Here is a 12959-nt window from a genome sequence, read left to right as displayed (position 1 = left end):
TAGCACTTGTCACATTCTGCCTTAAACTATGATAATAGTTGTTTGTTTTCCCCAAAGCCCAGCTCAGGGGCCAACTCCTATGTAAAGCCTTTCCAAACCCAACCCTTCCCTGTGGTGTCTTACTGTTCTCTCCCTCTCAAAATGATTGTATTTATTTAACCGCATACCAAAGCAGTAGAATATAAGCCCCTTGAGGACAGGGACAATTGTTTCCACCAAAGGTAGCATAGTGCCTTCTTTACATGAGGTGAGTCCTTTATAAATGTTTATTGAATTAACTGTCATCCTCCCTCCTGGACTGTATACTTCTTGAGGACAATGCTCTGACCAGACTAGAAACTAGAAACATGTATCACCATCCCTCAATTGTCCAATATGGACTGAGTCACTGGATCTATTTTAGGATTGTTATTCCTTTCCAACAAACATAGGAGGAGACATAATCATTTGTGGTCATTCTCTGGCCAATATCTTCCATCACAAAGTAGGTTTCATGCTTGATGTTAACCCTTTATATTTTGAGTTCTTTAAAAGCATAGTTTTGGGGGGTGGGGTTGGGGTTTCCTTAGAAGAAGGTCATTATGTTAATTCTACAAAAGTAGCTGAGTAACTGGGGCTTTGATACTCCAGCTTTAGACAAAGTCAATTTACTTTAGTTGGATCAGCAACTTGTGAAAATCTGAAAAAGGCTTAAAATGAAATTTTATATAAACACTAGGAATAAGCAGAGAAGATGTTATTATCGTGGTATTCTCACCCTGGCTCTGTCTCAAAGGAGAGGTTGCCAGAATTCTTGCTCCATAATTCCTAGCTCACTGTTCTACCACTTGACAACTTTTTCTCTTAAAGATATATATGCTGTCTATGTCAGAGATGTTCTACTCAACCAACTAATCAACAGCTCCTACTACGTGCCAGACATTGGATTAGGGGCTTAGAGATACAAAGATAAAATAAAATAATCTCTGCCTTCAAGGAGCTTACATTCTATTTGGTCTATTTGGAATTCGCCAAATTCACTCGAGGCTTTCTTATCTCTTTTTCTGTCATGAATAGGCAATCCTCACCTTTCATTCCTCTCTCCTGTTCCACCTGCCAAAGCCTATTCATACTAAGTTCAAATGTCATCTTCTCCAAAAAGCCTTCTCTATTCCCACTACTCTGAAGGGATCTCTGCCTTATCCACACTAATCCAGTACTTTGTACTTGTCTAAAGAACTCATCCTCCACCAGAGCCCCACAGTAATGCCTCGCCATAGGAAGGAGGAGATTAAGGTTCTCAAAGGCAGTGCCAACAGAGTATAAACCCTAACAAATCCCGTGAAGCTGAAAAGGCTTTGAGGACAGATCTGGTGAAGATACTCCTGCCTAAATCTGGAAAAGTTCATTACCAGAAGGTTGATTTCCAGGGGGTCTTTTTATCCCCCAAAGAAACTCATAAATTTATCTAGAAAAGAAGGGAGGGATGTTCTCTGACTGACCAGCAGGCCTACAGTTTGGACACCATCTCTGCTCCAACTCAACACTAGCCACAAGTCCAGGAACAAAGACCCTTTTGAGATAAATCTACGCAACACTGAAGTAAGACCTTCAAGAACCTTCAACCTTTCTATAACCAAGATGGCCCCAGGGCTTCTGAGTCTCTTTTAACAAAAGGATGAGACCAAGAACTGGAAATATACCTACTCTTCTATAAATTTCTTTACTTTCAACCTCTTTCTCAGGGAATATTTTAAAATTAACTTGACCTTTGCAGCTGTGAACAACTTCATAATCTACCACCCTATGGCTCCACTCAGAGACCCAACAATTCAAGGCTGCCTAAGTCAAAGATCCCTTGCTTACACATCACTCCTGGTATCCCTACACCCATGTCAGCCTGAACTCTCTGTTGTCTTTCCATTGTGCTCTTTGGATCACATGTTCCACTGTTAACAAAATGCAGTTCATGTTAGAACTGAGTACTCCTCCTTGAAGTTATGTTATTTATTGTGCACATATTTATAAATGTATTTGTCACTTAACCTATTGTAAATTCCTTGAAAGATAGGGATGTTTTGGTTTGGTTTTTTTCTCTCCAGAGCCCAGGACACTGGCAGATGAGAGGATAGAGAAAGGCATTCTGGTAGAGGGGGCCTTTGGGTTAGCTCTTAAAGGAACCAGAGATTTTAAAAAGTGGAGATGGGGGATAAATACATTCTAAGCATGAAAGATGGCCAATGCAAATACATGGAAGTGGGAAATGGAGCATCCTTTGTACAGAATAGCAGCTGAAACAGTGGTGTTGAATAATAAAAGGGAACAAGCACTTATTAAGCACCAACTATGTGCCAGGCATTTTGCCAAGTACTTTACAAATATTGTCCTATTTAATTCCCACAACAACCCTAGGAGACTGGTTTTAATATTCACATTTTATAGATGAGAAAACTGAGACAGCAGAGGTTAAGTGAATTGGAAGCTTAATAAGTATCTGAGGTAAGGTTTGAACTCAGGTCTTTCTGGCTCCAGGGCCAGTGCTCTATCTGCTATAACCCCTAGCTGGGAGAATAATGTGGAAGACCAGTAGGAAGGAGCCAGTTGTGAAGGTATTCCTTCAACTGCCATGCAGAGGAATTTATTTATATTATAGAGCACCTGAGGAATAACACTAGAGAGAAAAGGGGAAAGGATTGTAGAGACCACTGAAATAATCCCCCACATTTCACAGATAAGTAAACTGAAGCTAAGAGGGGTTAAAGGAATTTGCCAGGGTGACACAGAGAGTTAGTATATGATACAGGATTTTAACTTGAGTCTTCCTTTCTCTAAGTCTTGTGTTCTCTCCTCTACTCAATGGACCTACCTACTGAGCTTCATAGAGATGCTCATTGAACCTATAGAAATGAAGGAGATCACTAAGTGCCAGAGTACAGAGACAAGATTAAGGGTTTAGGACTGAATCTTGGGGTGCACTTACAGTTAAGTGATGAATCAGCAAGGGAGTCTAAGAAGCAGTAGCCAGATAGGTGTTGTTCATCCCTCATTTGAAGAAAATCAATGACATCACAGGGTGATGTCTTGACTTGTGCATGAATTGGATTTAAGTGAAGCAGAGTTACACAAAATCATTAGCTTTCTTCCAGAGTCTTCTGAGACGAGCCTCAAGACAAAAGTCAGGACAACTGGAGTTGGCTCAGCAGAATGCAGTGGATGACCCTGGTGTCTATCATGTCTGACCAAGCTCTAAGCCCTCCATAATGTCTGCTTCCATCACCTCCATGAGTATTGGGATAAATTGTTCTATTCCTCCTATTCCACCAGGGGAAGTCTACGCATGGTTGGGGTAGACATTTCCTTAACTCCCCAATCATTTTGACGTTTTTAAGTTATCCCCAACCTGGTTTAGCCTGCTGGCTGAGATGGTTTTGCTAGGGGTGGTCACTGTGCATGCTACACCTTCTTGGAGCCACAGAGTTGGGTAAAAGGTAAACACCAAAGGTAGATGAGTAGTGGCTTGGCAAGCCCTCACTTCAGAGGTGCCAGTCCTCCCTGGACACCCCACACACTGCAGGCAGGTAGTTAGGAAGAAGAAAGCTTATCCATATACCCACCACAAAATAAACACTTAAATGTTTATTTGCTGACTGACAGGAGAAATTAGTATCATGAAGACCCAGATCGGAGGGAAATATTCAGGAGACAGTGGTCAGGAGTCTCAAAAGATGCTGGGAGATCAAGGAGGACGAGAATCAAGATGATGCCATTTGATTTGGCAATTAAAAGATTGTTGGCAAGAGCTATTTCAATTGAATGATAAAGTGGGAAACCAGCTATAGAATTGGTCTCATTGTGTACTTCTCTGAGCATATTTCATCTCCCTTCCTACAGTGTAGGTTCCTTAAGGAAAGAGATGCCTTTTATTAATCTTGCTCAGAGACACACACATAGTAGGTGCTCATAAATGTTTCCTGAATGCCATTCTTTTGAACTGAGGCAACATGGCAGAAAGAACCCTGGATGAGAATTCATGAGTTCTGAGTTCCAGTCCTGATCCTGTCACTTACTTGCAGCATCCTGCCTCGGTTTCTCAGTTTATAACATGGGAACCATATAATCTCCCTTGGCTATACGCAGCAAATGTTCTAAGAATAGATGAAGTAAAGCAGTTGAAGCTGTTATTTTTTTAAAATTCTCATGTATTTAACTAAGGATTTTGACAATTTCATCAAATGTTTAAAACATCATAGAGAAAATTAACTATTTTCAACCAAATGTAAAGGAAATTGCCCTAGACAGCTAGGTGTCATAATTCATAAAGGGCTAGACTTAAAGATAGGAGGCTTGAGTTTGAATCCTACCACAAAAACTCTCTCTCTCTCTCTCTCTCTCTCTCTCTCTCTCTCTCTCTCTCTCTCTCTCTCTCTCTCTCTCTCTCAGTGACCCTGGCCAAGTCACTGAAACTCTTTCAGCCTCAGTTTCTTCTATAACACAGGAATAAAAAATGTGGCTTATATGAGGATAAAATGAGATTATATATATAAAAGACCTTGTGAAATGTAAAGTGTGATATAAATGTTAACTGTTATTATTGCAATAAAAACCATTAACAGCACATTTAGTAAAAATGTGGTTTTGCAGAAGAAGGCTGAAAGTTTTTGAGGTCTATCAGCACCGAACAAATCCAGAGTTCATGTCTCTCTAGATTATGCCCTTTATCTGCAGTGGAAAGAGCCCATCTTTTATAATGACTCTAGTTTGGGGTGAGAAGTTGGACAGTGAAAAGATAATATTGTAACATTAGAGCTAGAAGGAATCTTTGGGGTCATCTAGCCCAGACCCCTAACTCTACAGAGGAGGAAACTGAGACCCAAAGTGGTGAGGTGGCCTGCCTTGGGTCATACAGCTAGTCAGTAGGTCCTTTGACTCCAAAGCCAGCCCATTTCTGGATTTTCTTCCAGAATATGGATATGAACATCCTTGTCTTGGTCGAGGTCACACACAGACACAGAATCACACACCCAGAAGAATGACCTAAATTTTTGTCTTTGGTTGGAACTCAACTGCTCATTATATCATCTATCTGGAGGCTATATTATTCCACAGTGATGGCAAAATGATCTAATAAACTTCATTCATGACTAAAAAAAGAGGATGCCGGAGTCTAAGCCAGTCCTATTTCCATACTACTCAGTAAGAGATGAGTCAAGTCTAGTCTTTGTTTAAAACAATTCCTATCTCCAAGAAGATTTTTCCACTATTCAAGAATCATTACAAACTTGAGTGGGAGAAAAATTTCCATCTTAGCCTGCTAACCTGACTTTGATTGCCCAGACTTTACCATAAACACAGCTGAGCCCAGTGACTACATTCTTCCACATCCCCTTGAACTGTTTACTTGGGGAAAGGGCTTAAATCAATCTATGGACCTCTCTGCTCAGGACACTCACACAGGCGCAGCCAGCCCACATCCGGACCGCATCCTATCTCCAGCTCAGGCAAGGTCTCTTCTAATGAGAGAGCCAGGAAGGCAGAAAGATGAAATGCTCCGACTCTAGAATTCCAGGCTATTTCTTCCAGTGGGGGGAAATCTTATCCTGCCCGACTCTGTCCCTCAGCCCCTGGCAGAGAGTCCCTCTGGCTTCCTTCTTGGGGAGAGGAGGGCGGAATCAGGAGGGATCCCATAAAGGGGAAAAATGTTACTGCTGAAATTTGAAACAATTGCCACGTACTGGCATTAATGTATCCATTAAAAGTATATTAATATATCTTAAAATTGTATTATCTCTGATTTATCAGGGATCTGAGAAGTCATCTTGTATCTACCTGAGAAAGCAATCTTCTCTGCAATATTGCTAGCAAACACTCACTCAGTCTGCTGTCTTCCCATATGAGTTCAAATGTGGCCTCAGATACTTCCTAGCTGTGTGACCCTGGGCAAGTCACTTAACCCCCATTGCTTTGCCCTTACCATTCTTCTGCCTTAAAACCACAATATTAATTCAAAAATGGAAGGTAAGGGTTTTTAAAAAACTAATAAAAGTCCTCCCAAGGATGGAGGCAGCCCATTCTACTTTTGAATGGCTCTACGTTTTAGAAAAATTTCCCCCTATGGACCTATATATCATAACATTTTATAACTGGAAGGAGCCATAATAATACTAGCTAAATTTTATATTATACTTTAAGATTCGTGAAAGGCTTTATATAAGAATTTGATCGTCAAAACAAGCTGGGGGTGGAGAAGATGCTATAATCAGCCCCATTTTTCAGATAAAAATAATAATAAAATAATGATGGTAGGTATGATTTTCCATAGCACTTACTATGTATCAGGCACTGTGCTAAGCATTTTACAATTATTATCTCATGTAATCTTCACAATAATTCTAGGAGGTAGGTGCTATTATTATCCCCATTTTATTTATTTATTTTTTAAACCCTTGCCTTCCATCTTGGAATCCATACTATGTATTCCAAGGCAGAAGAATGGTAAGGGCTAGGTGATGGGGGGTTAAGTGACTTGCCCAGGGTCACACAGCTGGGAAGTGTCTAAGGCCAGATTTAAACCTAGGACCTCCTGTCTTTAGGCCTGGCTCTCAATCCACTGAGCTACTGAGCTGCCCCCATCCCCATTTTACATATGAAGAAACTGAGGCAAACAAAAGTGAAGTGACTTGCTCAAAGTCACACAGCTGGAAAGTGTTTAACACTGGATTCAGGCTCAGGTCTTCTTGACTCCAGGCCCAGTGCTCTATCCATTTAACTACCCAGCTGTCTGGGATATTATCTATTCCCCTTTACATGATGGAAATTTTAGAACCAAAATCTGCTTCTGCCTCTTCCTTGTTCTTCCCTCTTAGGCTGAGCAGAAACTAACAATCTCTTTGTTATGGTAGCAACAATTCAAATAAGAAAAAAACAGTTATGATATCCAACCACGCATACCATTCTTTCCCCCAACTTGTTCCTAAACCTTATCTTTTCTAAGTGAAAACATCCCGGCACCTTCAGCTGATTCCTATATGATGTGGTTTCATGCCACTTTGCCTTCATCGTCTCTCTCCTTTTTCCACAATTTCCATGTCCTTCTAGAATATTCTTTGGCCACACTTTGAACCTACTTTCTTTCCTTTCTTTTCATTTTTTAATCCTTACTTTCTGTCTTAGTAACAACTCTAGGACAGAAGGGCAAGGGCAAGGGCAAGGCAAACAGGATGAAGGAACTTCACATAGCTAGCTCTGTGAACCTGCTTTCAAATATAACACTCTTACTTTGCCTCTTTATCACTCCCCAGTCAGCTGACTTTCCCCTTACCCTCATCCCATCCCCTCCTTTCTCCATGACTCCAAAGTGGCCCCTGAGGAACTGTAGAGCTTTGGGGAGCCCTTGTGTTCTGTGAAGCCTACAGATCCCTCCTCAGAACCGTGTTTTAAAAGGCATAAAGTCAAATACAGAGGATTACAAAGGAAACAAATTATATTGAAATTCAGTTATCAAAATTAAAAAAGAAAGCAAGAGTAAGTTCCCAGGACCCTAGTGTATCGAGGACAGAGTGAGGAAAGTTACAAAGTGCACACAAGATGCAAAGAAGTGATTGACATCCCTCAAGACTCAGAATTCTCCAAGAGCTGACTGGGGAAAAGTTACACACTGTTGAAGACACAGTTTTCCAACAGTCTGCCTGGAGCTGAAGGTCAAGCCTGAAGGGTGTAGATCTGGACTCTCCTGGACTCTCCTAGATATCTTGCAATCAGCCTTGAATACCATCAAACAAGTGTGTGAGGGAGTTTCCCCACACACTCTGGTGGACAGAGTGGAAACCTGGAGGGAGCCTCTCTTTCCTGGGACATCTGAGGACTTAGCTGGATTCCTGTACCTGATCCACTAAGAACTCGGGGGGGGGGGGGGATCTGGTTCTCTGTTGTATTTACCCCCTTATTAATCTGTAGTTTACTTATTTAGACAGGTTAGTTTAGGAAAAAATTATAGTGGGTAAATATCTTGGGCTTCTAGTCAGATGAAAACCTCTCCCTCATTCCTTCCCCATCCTTCCTTTTATTGTTAATAAATTCAATTTATTTATATGTGGTTTTACCTTTTGTATATAACCACTCTCCAAGAAAGAAAAGGCATCGTCTGTCTCTTCTATCTCTGAAGCCTCATCCTGCAATAAATACTGAAGTCTATGGAGATGTCTAGAAATGTTTCCAAGTCCAGCTTAGTAAATCTAAGGGATATGTCTGCTGTTTTTCCTTTCTATCTCCTCCCTCCTTTGCCCTCTACAATCAGGCTTCCATTTTCACCATGGTCCTGGGATTTTCTTAAAGTTTCTGATTATAATCTTTATTAATAGGCAAATTCGGTAGCCTTTTCTTTGTTTTATTCTTTGGAATCTCTCTTTGAAATTTGACTCTGTTGAACATCCTCTTCTTCTAGAATTCTCTCTTCCTTTTGGATTCCTCACCACTATACCTATTTCATCTCCTCAAAAACTCTTTTCAAAAAAACTCTTTTCAAATACTTTCCTTGGGGCATTTAAGTTCTTGCTCTCAAAGAGCTTAACATTCAATTTCTGCCTCTATCCCTTTTTCTTCTTTCTTCTTTTCCTTAATTGTGGATATCCTCTAGAATTTACTCTTTGACTCTGCTCTTCTCTCTAATCATCATCTCTATGCTAATATCTTAGGTCAATGTTTTTGATGGTCAAAATACTGGCAACTTATCAACAAAAAGCTTGTGGTTAAGATTTAATCCAAGAGGGTAGCTAGGTGATTCAGTGGACTGAAAGATTGGCCTAGGGATGGGAGGTTCTGGGTTCAAATTTGACCTCAGATACGTCCTAGCTGTGTGACCCTGGGCAAGTCACTTAACCCCCATTGACTAGCCTTTACCACTCTTTTGCCTTGGAACCAATACACAGTATTGATTTTGAGCTGGAAGGCAAGGGTTTTTTTTTGTTGTTGTTGTTAATCCATTAAGCACACCTTTCATCAATTATCCACTTAAAGATTAATCTGAAAATGATTGGTATCCTTGATTATCATAGTTTGTAGCATAATGGTTATGGAGATGTTACACATATGGATAGAATAAGATGAAGTGCTGTTTAAACTGTGGTTGTAGAAACTGAGATTTGGTTCATTCATTAACCACTAATAAATTCAATGAGCATTTATTGAGTATTTTTTATGTGCTAAACACATGAAATATTCCCTGTCCTCCAGGAGCTTACCTTCAATTGGGGTAGAGATGGGAAAATATGAACATGTATATATAGATATAATGTATATAGAGATATAATGTACACATACACACAAAATAAATACAAAGTAGTTTGAGGGTGGAGGGGAGACAAGTGTAGCAATCATGATACGTTGTATGGAGAAAGTGGCTCTTGAGATGAGCCTTGAAGGACAGGACACCAGGGATTCTTCAATGTGGAGGTCAGGAGGGAGTGCATTCCAGGCACAGGATACCTCCTTCGCTACCAAGACTAGAGATGGATGTCACTTGTGTGGATGAGCAAGAGGCCAGTATGGATGTACACAGAGTGAATAAAGGAAGTGTCAGAGGCCATGTAAGAGAAACTGGAGCCAGACCATGAGGGGGTCTAAGTGCCATACAGGGAAGTTTATTGTGCCCTGGATGTAGCTGGGAGTTTTCTGAACAAGGGATCATGACACCTGAGCTTTCTGAAGATCACTCTGGCATCTGGGTGAAGGCTGGATGGGAGAGGAGAGAGACTGGAGCCTTCCTGACTAAAGTCCAGTACTCTGTTCACCGTTTGCTTTCAAGGAGTTTACCTTCTGTTGCAGGTAGCAACATGAACTCACTAAATTCCATCATCTGTAACCCAGATCTTAAAAAGAACAGAGGAGATGCAAGCATCTGGAAAATCCTTCAGAGTCATTCTAAGTCAAAGCAGATTTTGCAAGGATAATTAGCCCACAGGTAGATGGGTGGGCTAACAGGAAAGAAAAAATAGAAGTAAAAATCAAATTGAATTGGTGTGTGTGTGTGTGTGTGTGTGTGTGTGTGTGTGTGTGTGTGTGTGTGTGTGTGTGTCTTTATTCAGGTAACAATCACTTATTAAGAGGCTACTATGTGCCAGGCAGGTACTCTGCTAAACCCCATGGACTCAAAGAAAGGAGAAAGCAGCCCTGGCAGCACTCAAGGAGCTCAGGGTCCAATGAGGGGCACAACCTAAAATAACTACTACATACCTACAAGTTATAAACAGGATAAATTGAAGACAATCAATAGAAGGAGGCTCTATAGCATTAAGGACAATTAGGTAAGATTTTTATAGAAGGTAGGATTTGAGCTAGAACTAAAAGGAAGTCAGAAATCTCTAATCAGGGTGGCTAGGTGGTGCGGTGGATAGAGTGACTCATCTCCCTGAGTTTGAATCTGGCTTTAGACACTTACTGGCTGTGTGACCCTGGACAAGTCACTCAATCCCAATTGCCTAGCCCTTATTGCTCTTCAGCCGTGGAACCAATAATCAGCATTAATTCTAAAACAGAAGAGAGATGTTTAGAAAAAAAAAGATTGTAGACGATAGCATTCTGTAGCATGGATATAAATAGTGTATAGATAACATGGCATAGATGATAGCCTTCTGGATTTGAGATCTGTAAGGTTTGAGTTCAAATCCTGCCTTAGACACTTACTAGCTATGAGATCATGGGCAAATCTCTTCAACTCTCTGAGTCTCAGTTTCTGCATCTGTAAAACGGTGATGATAATAGCTCACAGGGTCCTTATAAAGATCAAATGAGACAGTGGATATGAAGTGTTTTGTAAGCCCAAGGACCAGTTTAGTTAGGTTTAGAAAGACTCAGTGTCAAAAGACTGGCCATCAAGCTTTAGCTTTTTTTTTCCAAGCCACAGCAACTCATAAAAACCATCCACTAAGTCAGTAGTGTCAAATTCAAATAGGAACAAATCCACATGTGCTATATATTGTCTTAGAAAACCACAAATTAACATTATTTATGTTTTAGTGTTTTTTCAACTTTGTTAAACATTGCCCATCTATACTTCATTCTGATTTAGAAACATATTAGAGAGCATTTCCCTACAAAGCTTTCTATCTATATTAATGGCAAGAATACCCCTGCCAATGTGAAATTATAGATATTTGAAATCCGTAGTCCAATCACACAAGCAGTCCAAGTGGCCCTTTTGGAATAATATTATATGGGGTGATGTCGGGGCCACTTGTAACTCCTTGAAGGAATTGGTCAAGCCTAGACAGAGATAGAAAAGCCAAGCTTTCCATTCCAGGTTCCAAGATATTCTAGCAGCACCACCATGAGGCAAGCAGTTCTGTCTCTCCTTCATGCTATGTCTGTCGTTCTCCCCCTTTTCACTGAACCCCAAAGTACAGATGGTGAAGGAAATGAGGTGAACTTGGGTATTGGTAACTCCCATTTTCCATGTTAGGTTCCAAGATGGAAATGTGAGAAATCCATCAAATCTTGACAATATATAGAGTAACTAGCTCTGTCCTGTGGGGGGAAAAAAGAAAGAGTCCTGGGTTTGGAAGCAGAAGGACCTAGTTCAAATTCTACCTTTCCCACTTATTATGCCAATGTCCATTAAGCAAATCATTTAAGGTCTCTCAGCCTCAACTTCTTCATTGCATAATAAAGGCTTAGACATAGCCGCTTAGATCCCTTCCCGCTCTAAATCTAGAACCCCATGTCACTTTCTTTGGCAATAATATCCTATTGATTATCAGCAACCTAACTGAGGGAACTGGGGCCCAGAGAGGTTAAAGAACTTGCCCAGAGTCACAAAAGGCAGTAATCTCTGGCTGGTACTTACCAAAATACACAAACACAGAAGGATCTATGTAGCAAAGTGGACAAATATCACCCTCTGTAAGTATCAAATCCTATGTGTTTGAATATCATTTGCAAATAATCTTCTTCCATCAGCCACTTTGTGTAAAAGAATAGTTAGATCCTAGGCCCCTGCCATTAATTGGCTGTATTATACAAGTCACCAACTAGCTATATTACTTTAGACAAGCCACTAATTAGATGTATTACTTGGGAAAAGTCACACCATTTTTTTTTGTAAAATGAAGAGACTGAAATGGGAAAAGACTTGTTTGTACAAAAATATTCATAGCTGCTCTTTTTGTGGTGGCAAAGAATTGGAAACCAAAGGATCCCTCAATTGGGGAATGGCTGAACAAAGTGTGATATATGATCGTGATGGAATACTATTGTGCTATAACTGGATGAGTTCAGAGAGAGCTGGAAAGACCTACATGAACTGACCCAGAGTGAAATAAGCAGAACCAAGAAACATTGTACATAGTAACTGAAATACTGTGGAATGATCAAATGTGATAAACTAACAGGAATACAATAATCTGGACAATTCTGAAAGACTTAAAAAAAGAGTGCTAGAGAAAGAACTATTGAAGTAGAAATGGAGATGAAAACATATGATTTATCAATTGTTTATTTCAGTTTAAGATTTGGGATTTGGGATTTATAAGATTATTCACTTACAAAAATGAATAATGTGAAAATGAGTTTTTTGTGATAATACATGTATAATCCAGATTAAATTGCTTGTCAGCTCTGGAAGAGGGGAGAGAAAAGGGGAGGGAGACAACATGAATCATATAACTTTGAAAAATTTTGTGTAAATTTGTTATTAAAATAAAAAATTCAATGAAAAAATAAAGTAAAATGAAGGGATGGGACCAGATAATCCCTAACGTTCCACAATTAGGGGCATTTTACAGATGTTCTCCACAGAGATCAGACCTCTTATCCCAATCCTAAGGGAAACAACACACCTTACTAATAGTCCAATACAAGTCATTTTTAGCCTTCCAAAGATGATAACTTGGTATTTAGCTCCTATGCTATGCTAGCATGGAGGTAGCTTGGAGAGCTAGATTTAGCATCAGGAAGATATAACTTCAAATCCTGTATCAGACCTTTAACTT

At 40.0% G+C, this 12959-nt stretch overlaps 1 protein-coding gene across 1 annotated transcript in view; it reads right to left on the bottom strand.

Moving 5' to 3' along the window:
- Positions 1 to 12959, bottom strand: part of LAMC2 (laminin subunit gamma 2) — a 90165-nt gene that overhangs the window by 64872 nt on the left and 12334 nt on the right.

Source organism: Monodelphis domestica, chromosome 2 (genome assembly GCF_027887165.1).
Source record: "Monodelphis domestica isolate mMonDom1 chromosome 2, mMonDom1.pri, whole genome shotgun sequence".
Classification (NCBI taxonomy): domain Eukaryota; kingdom Metazoa; phylum Chordata; class Mammalia; order Didelphimorphia; family Didelphidae; genus Monodelphis; species Monodelphis domestica.
Note: the sequence above shows the minus strand (reverse complement) of the source record. Positions and strands in the feature narration are given on the sequence as shown.